Below are 8,417 nucleotides of genomic sequence, written 5' to 3'. Positions count from 1 at the left end.
TTAGAAGTTGCAATTTGACCTATAATGGTTTACTTTTAGAAATTGTGACTTGGAAGGAGAGTCTGGCTTCATCTGTCCCCTTAACAAAATGTGTACTAGTTCAGAGAAAAAGAACGCCATTCTTAACTACAAAACATTAAAATGAACCAAAGTTATGAAAAAACACACAAGACTAGCAAAGACCAGAGGTTCCTGAGTTAGGAAAGGCACAAAAATGCGGCGGGGTTCAACATGTTTTTATAGATCTCAACACTCCTCTATACCTCTGCACAATGTAAATAAACAAAGTGAACAAATAGCAATACACGTCATAGTCTGATGTTGGAAAAAATAAAACATCTTTGGTATAGTCTCTGTTGAATGTATTTACTTCTTTTTCAACCGTGTAATAGAGAGCTTGTTATAGGGTACTTATTGTAAGACACCTGTGTAATGTTGAAGATCTTACTACATGTATGTTGGTCGCGTGATATCTTTTGGTGTTTCGTGTTGTTGGGGTGACATATATTCCGCAGCTCTTAGAATTTTAATATTTTTTTCTGCATGTACTTAAGGCTGTTTGCTGCTCAGTTTCAAAATAAATAGCTTTCCATAACACTAGAATATATTGATAGGTGATTACTTGGGGAATGAAAAAAGCAAAAAAAAAATAGGGGTCAATGTGCTTAATTTTTAGATATTAACCATTGGAATTTGGGCGGGAAAATGTTCTCTCTTGATTTTACATAGCTTTATCATTGACCAGTTGAAGTTCTCAAAAACTATTAAAAAACAAATAAGATTTTATAAGACTTTCAAAAATGGCTTATAATTATACATGTAAAAGATTTATAAAAAGAAAAATGGGGGTCCATGGGCAAATTTTTTTAAGGCATTCAAATGGATAAAACCAGAGGATTTCGAAAATCTGACAAAAATTCTAAAACATGATAAGCAAACATCCTTAAGTGGAATTACTACATATCTGTGGTACCTCTTCGTGTTACTACATGTAGTGTGCACACTGTTGTTTTAATTTTAAGAAGAAAAAAACCTTATGTTAGTGGCTAAGATGGCTTCTATTTTCTACATAAGGAAATGCCTATACCAAGTTAGGAATATGACAGCTGTTTTCCATTTTCTGATGGGTTTGAGCTTCACGTTTTGTTATTAACGACTTTCCCTTTTGAATTTTCCTTGGAGTTCGGAATTTTTGTATTTTTACTTTTTCCAAATGCATGTAAAACCAAAAAATATTTCAATAATAAAAGAAAATTTATATTTGCAATTCTAATTTTGCAATTTTAATTACAAAATTCACACGAAATGTTTGTGTAGTCAATGTAGTTTCTGGTTTAACAAATATTCGAACTATAAACTAGTAGCCATTTTTCAGGTCAAACTTGAAGGAAAAAAAAACCCGCATTTTTCATTTTCTGTTATTAAAAAAACCGGTTTGGAATCAACAATCTCTTAGAATTGGCATGATATATTGTAAAATCCGTTCCGTATGACCAATTCATTTTTAAGCCGTTCCGAACTTCAATTTAAGTAACACATTACAAAAAAAAAGTTTTCAAAAGTCTATTTTCCAATTATTGTTTTATTCTATATTAATCAACTAGATGATAGTAAGAACGGTATCCTTGCCTATAAAAACATGTAGAACGAGCAGGTTGTATTATCCGGAATCCATTTAACTGTCGACAACAGAACATTCATTGAAATAAAAAATGAGAGAGCTTGACCATGACAAACTCAGTTATGATTTGAATAATATTTATAGAATTTTGAATAGAACATTTGACCAGTTGCTGTGACGACCAGTTTATTTACTCCATTATTTTTCGTTTACATTCCAGTTTTTTTTTGCATATATAGACCGAATGAACATTTTTTTTTAAATTACTTACGACCAGTTTATTAACTCCATTATTTTTCGTTTACATTCCAGTTTGTTTTTTGCATGTATAGACCGAATGAACATTTTTTTTAATTACTTCAACAATATTTTAGAAATTAATTGCTATAGTACTAGAACATCTATTTAATGTTGTCCACAGTGGTTGTCGTCTGTTGCCGTATGTCATTCATGTTTTCGTTGGTGTTATAACTTTTAAAATCAGGTTGCTCGGTTTTTCTCTTTTATTCAGCGTTTTTAATTATGTTGAAGCTGACTATGCGGCTTGTGTTATGTCATTGTTAAAGACCTATAGTTGTGGAAAAGTTAAAAAATTATACCACACATCTCCTTATTCTTATAACGAGATTAAAACATTTTTATTTTTAAAGATAAATAGACATGACACAGATTTTTAAAAACATGGTTGGCAAAACAAGGCCAAACGTGATGCATCACTGTTAAACTCGGAAGATCTCAGTAAACACATTTTATTTCAATACAGTGCATATATTCAAACTGTCCAAGAGTTTCCAATCTTTCTTACTATGCACATCGTTGTTACGAATAATTTAAAGTTTTAAATAAAGGCGTATTCTGAAAACTTCATTCATTTGAAAATTTTTAAGAGTACATATAAATGAATTACATAAATTGCATACAAAATTCTCAACATAGGTAGACACAATTATAAACATTAATAATGTTGTTCGAGTATTAAAGCTTGAAATAAATATAAAAAAAAATAATAATATAAACTGAATTAAGGACTATCACAACAATTTGAGTTCTACTTATAATATTCATGTACTTATAAAAATTATATGATCGGTATGTTGTTGGAAAACGAGTAGTCGAATTAAAAAGTAGGATAGAAAAATCTAAATTGATAAAAAGAACATGATTCCGTCGCCAGACGCACGACAGTCAGAAAATATATAGAACAAAATTACATCTATAAGTGGAACTTGATTCCGTCATTTTTGAATTCAGTTGCATTTTATGGAAAATTTGTTTTCATCAACTTCTTCACATAAGAATAATAGTAATCAAAAGTACCAGGATTATAATTTAGTACGCCAGACGCGCGTTTCGTCTACACAAGACTCATCAGTGACGCTCATAACAAAATATTTACGAAGCAAACAAGTACAAAGTTGAAGAGCATTGAGGATCCAAAATTCCAAAAAGTTGTGCCAAATTCGGCTAAGGTAATCTATACCTGGGATAAGAAAATACTTAGGTTTTTGAAAAATCCAAAGTTTTGTAAACAGGAAATTTATAAAAATGACCACATTATTGATATTCATGTCAACACCAAAGTGCTGACTACTGTGCTGGTGATACCATCGGGGACGAAACGTCCGCCAGCGGTGTCATCGACCCAGTGGTGCTATAATAGTTATCAAAGTACAAGTAAATAGTCGATATGATTTCGTTTAGTAAGATAATAAATATTAGTAGACGTCACTGTGTTAACAGCTCGTAGTTTTGAAAATAGAAATGATAAAACGTTCAGTTGCTGTGTATTCCTTCTTTTTCCAAATAGCTGCTTCCATCATTCAATTAACAACTTAAGGAATGTTTATGATAAAGGAATTCTGTTTCTGATTTCTATATTATCAAAAGAATTGTAAAATTTAGAATTTGAAACGTATGTTCAGACTATAAGAAAAATAAGAATGTAGCAAGTAATAAATCGCAGTATATCCGACGTATCTTGTCCAACATGGCTCCGTGCTGAAGACCGTACTTTAACCTATATTGGGTTACTTTTAATTCTTACGTTGATGGAGAGTTTCACATTTGCCCTTATACCGTATCATCCTATATCTATTTTATTATAAAACAGAAATATCATGTTCAGGAGAGGTATGTTCGAAAAGGAATTTCCAAAGTCAAGAAGTTCGTTGTTAGATATCTTTTGTAATATCTAAATGTGGTGTTGATATCTGTTAGAATTGAGAATGGAAACGATTAAAAAGCAGAAAACGTCCTAATGTTACCAATGGGTCATCAACTAAGCAAAGAAAATATCGCACACGGAGTCGGGCTTCAGCTGGCCCCTTAGCAAAAATGTATACTAGTTCAGAGAAAATGAACGCTATACTCAACCCCGAAACATTAAAATGAACAAAAGTTAAAAAATAACATACAAGAATAGGAAAGGCCAGATAATACTGACATAGGACAGACCCAAAAATACGGCGGGGTTTAACACGTTTTTATTAGATCTCAGCACTCCCCTATATCTCCAGCAAATGTAGAATAAACATAGTGAACACATATCAATACGCACAGTAAAACTCAGTTTAAAAGAAGTCTGAGTACTATGTTGGAATATGACTTTACACTGACGAAAAACAACGTATTGAACGTAATCAACGTTGATAGATACCATTCATTCATCAAAACTGCGCGTATCTTAGGTTACGTCAAGAAATTTCTAGATAACTGCCGTAATACAGTTACTAATACTAGTAGACTGACCACAACATATCTAACACCAAATGATATACATAATGCAACGATGAAATTTATTGAAGCTGTGCAACACCGATGATACAGTGATGTTTTTGAAAGCTTATGTTCAAAGTCAACGCATAGTTTGATACGTCAATTACGGTTGTATCTGGACAAAGACGGATTAATACGATGTGGTGGACGCATTAATAACGCACCACTTCCAGAGAATGCAAAATTCCCGTATTTAATACCAACAAAGCATAGACTAACAAAATTACTTATAAATGATATTCACATTGAAAATTTACATTCCGGCATAGGAGTTACCGTGACTTATTTGAGGCAGAAATATTGGATACCTTCAGCACGGCGAGAAGTTGTATGCGTAATTCGAAAATGCGTAAGTTGTCGAAAAGTAACATGAGTTGCCTACAAAGCACCTGATCCTCCACCTTTACCAAAAGATAGATTATCGTCCGAAGAACCATTTACTATATCAGGCGTCGATTTCAGTGGTGCACTTAACATCAAAGGAGACGATGGACTTCTTCGTAAAGTGTATATATGTTTGTTTACATGTGCCAATACTCGACCTTTTCTTCTTGAAATAGTTCCAGATATGACTGAAAAATCGTTCATGCTAGCTTTTCGTAGATTCAAAGGCAGGAAATAGATACAATTTAAGCAAATTTGGAACAACATGGAAATTCACACCAAAACGTGCCCCATGGTACGGCGTATTTTGGGAAAGACTGGTTGGACTAACTAAAAGTTGTCTAAAAGAGATTCTTGGAGGCGCATGTACAGATTTACCTTCTAAGACAGACATTAGTTGTAGAAATTGAAGCTAACCTTAACAATAGACCGCTTACCTATATATCGTTGGACATTGCCGATCCAGAGCCGCTTACCCCGTCGCATCTATTGTATGGAAGATAAATTAAATCTTTCCAGTATCCGTTACATACAGATGATGCAGACTGTTATAGTAGATTTCACAAACAATCATGCAACTATGAATGATCAAGGGAAAAGGAGATTCCGTCTTATTGAACAATTTTAAGCAAGATGGAAGCACGAATATTTGACTTCTTTACGAGAATTTCACCGAGTGTCTGGAAATAACAATAAAAATGTAAAACTAGGAGATGTAGTTCCGATATTTGATGATAATTCTCCACGTACGACATGGAAACTCGGTGTAATCGAAGAACTTACCTATGGAAACGATAACCTTGTGCGATCTGCGACGGTCCGAACATCCAACTCTCAACTCAACAGACCAATTGTTAAGTTATATCCTTTGGAGATTTGTGAATCCGAATCCATTAGTACCCAGACGCAAAGATATCGGCGAAGAGCCAAGATAGATGCGGTAGAGAAAATCACAAAGTGCTTAAAGTGACATTTTTTCAATTATATTCAAGTGAAGTGACAGTAAATTTAAATTACTTTTTAATTTATATGAGACATTAATTTTAAAGAAATATTTCATTTCATTTATTTGTTAAGTTTCATTCAGTTCTAGGAAAATTTATTTAATTTATTTAGTATATTGAGCCACTTTCTGCGGCCCCGGAGAATGTTGAGAAACCCACGAACTTTAGCGTGACGTCCTATGGACGTCGGTAAGGAACTTTTATTGTAACGTCATTCCTTTGTTGTTGTTACTCTATTACCTGAATGTCGCCACTGCAATACAAATATACAGCTTACAACTTTTGTTTCCTTCACAATAACGTCTTTGGTATAGTCTCTGCTGAATGTATTTATTCCCTCTTCAACTGTGTGCTAGAGAGCTCGGCATAGTGTACACACTTATTGTACAGACACCTGTGTAATGTTAAAGATCGTACTATACTGACCTCGAGATATCTTTTGATGTTTTGTGTTGTTGGCTTGACATATTCTGCAAACTCCCAGAATTTTGATATTTTTGCATGTTTTTATTGAATTCTTAGAATTACTACATCTGCATGCGTTACCTCTTCCTGTAACTATATGTAGTGTGCAAACTGATGTTTTAAATTTAAGAAGAAAAAAACTTATGTTAGTGGCTAAGCATAAGTAAAGAATATTTCTATTTGCAATTCTAATTTTGAATCTTCAATTATAAGACTCACACGAAACATTTATTTAGTCAATGACGTTGCTGATTTAACAAATACTCGGGTCAAGCTTGAAGAGTAAAATGAATAGATGCACATTTTTCAGTTTCTGTTATTAAAACATCGGTTTGAAATCAACAATTTCTTAGAATTGGCATGATATTTTGTAAAACCCATGTATTTTTAAGCCGGTCCGAACTTTATCTTTAATTATGAGACATATATTATGTAAGCTTATCAAAGAAAAGTCGATGGTGTTTATGCTGTTGAGTTTCTTTCTTGTATTTTTATGCCCCGCAACTAAAATTGGTGGATATGGTTTTACCCCAGTCCGTCCTTCCCATTATGAGTATATTGTTATTCTGCATAACCCTTTCTATAGTTTGCATCCTAGGAAGTTTTCACTTTGCTGACTGTTTGTACATATATATATGTACCATGCTCAATATTGTTTATTTTAAATAACACTTTGCATCTTGCGGGGGTAGCAATTGTGTCTCCCAGATCCAATATTATCTTAAACAAAGTCATACAGTAACTTCAGAGTGGAGTGCGGGGCATCACTTTGCCTAGTTTCACATTCTGTAGCAGCTGTCAATGTGGTATAGGATCTGTTCATTGCTTTCAATCCCATCCTTTAGTCTCTCGAAGAATACTAGTATATATCATATCTCACCAGCAATTATACCACACATCTCGTAATTTTAATGACATGATTAAAAACAATTCTATTTTTATAGATATACATAACAGAAACGAATTTTCAAACAAATGGTTGGCACGACTCTCCGGTAAAAAGTAGAATCCCAAAAATATTCAAATGACAAGATTAAAATCTAAAACACATCAAATGAATTGGTAATAACAGTCATATTCCTAACTTGGTACAGACATTTTCTTATGTAGAAAATGGTAGACTAAATCTGGTTTTATAGCTAGCTAAACCTCTCACTTGTAATGACAGTCGCTTCGAATTCTATTAGATTGACAATGATGTATAAACAAAACAAGCAGACAGAATAGGAAAAATGTTAAAATAGGGGTACAATGTAAACGATAATTACACACACAATGGAATAAGATAACACGATATACGAGATGTATCACGATAAATCTCGTAAAATCTCGGCATACCGTCATCATATTTCAGTATGCAAACTGTCAAAGAATGTCCAATCATTCTTATCCTACAAATCCGTGTTAAGAACAAGTTTTACATACAGGTGTTATACTTAAAACTTTATTTATTTTGAAAATTTTCAAGAGCACATATAAATAAATTACATAAACTGAAAAACAATTGTATACAAAATTCAACATAGGTAGACATAAAAATAAACATATAAAATGTGGTTCAATAAATAAAATACCTCGAAATACATACAATGAGCTGGAATTATATTAAGTAAAGATAAAAATGAATAAAACAAAATAAGAAAACAAAAAATTGAATGAAGGACTATCACACCAATTTGAGTCCTAGTAAAAATATTCATGTACTTATAAAAAAATATATGATTGGTATGCTGTCTGAAAATACGAGTCGTCGAATTGAAAGTAGGATAGAAAAATCTCAATTGATAAATAGAACATGATCCCGTCACCAGACGCACGGCATTCAGAAAATATATAGAACAAAATTACATCTATAAGTGGAACTTGATACCTTCATTTTTTTTTAAATCAGTTGCACTTTGCGGAAAATTTATTTTCATCAACTTCTTCACATAAGAAAATAGTCGATATGATTTCTTTTCGTAAGATCATAAATATTAGTCGCTGTCACTGTTTTAACAGCTTGAATGTAGTTTTGACGAAAAAAATAATCTAACTTTCAGTTGCCGTGTATTTCTTCTTTTTTCAAAGAACAGTTACTGCTTCCTTCATTCAATTAACAACTTCAGGAATGTTTATGGCAAAGGAGTTTTGTTTCTTATTTCTCTATATATGATCGAAAGAATCTT

Source organism: Mytilus galloprovincialis, chromosome 2 (genome assembly GCF_965363235.1).
Source record: "Mytilus galloprovincialis chromosome 2, xbMytGall1.hap1.1, whole genome shotgun sequence".
Classification (NCBI taxonomy): Eukaryota; Metazoa; Mollusca; class Bivalvia; order Mytilida; family Mytilidae; genus Mytilus; species Mytilus galloprovincialis.
This window is presented reverse-complemented; position numbering follows the sequence as displayed.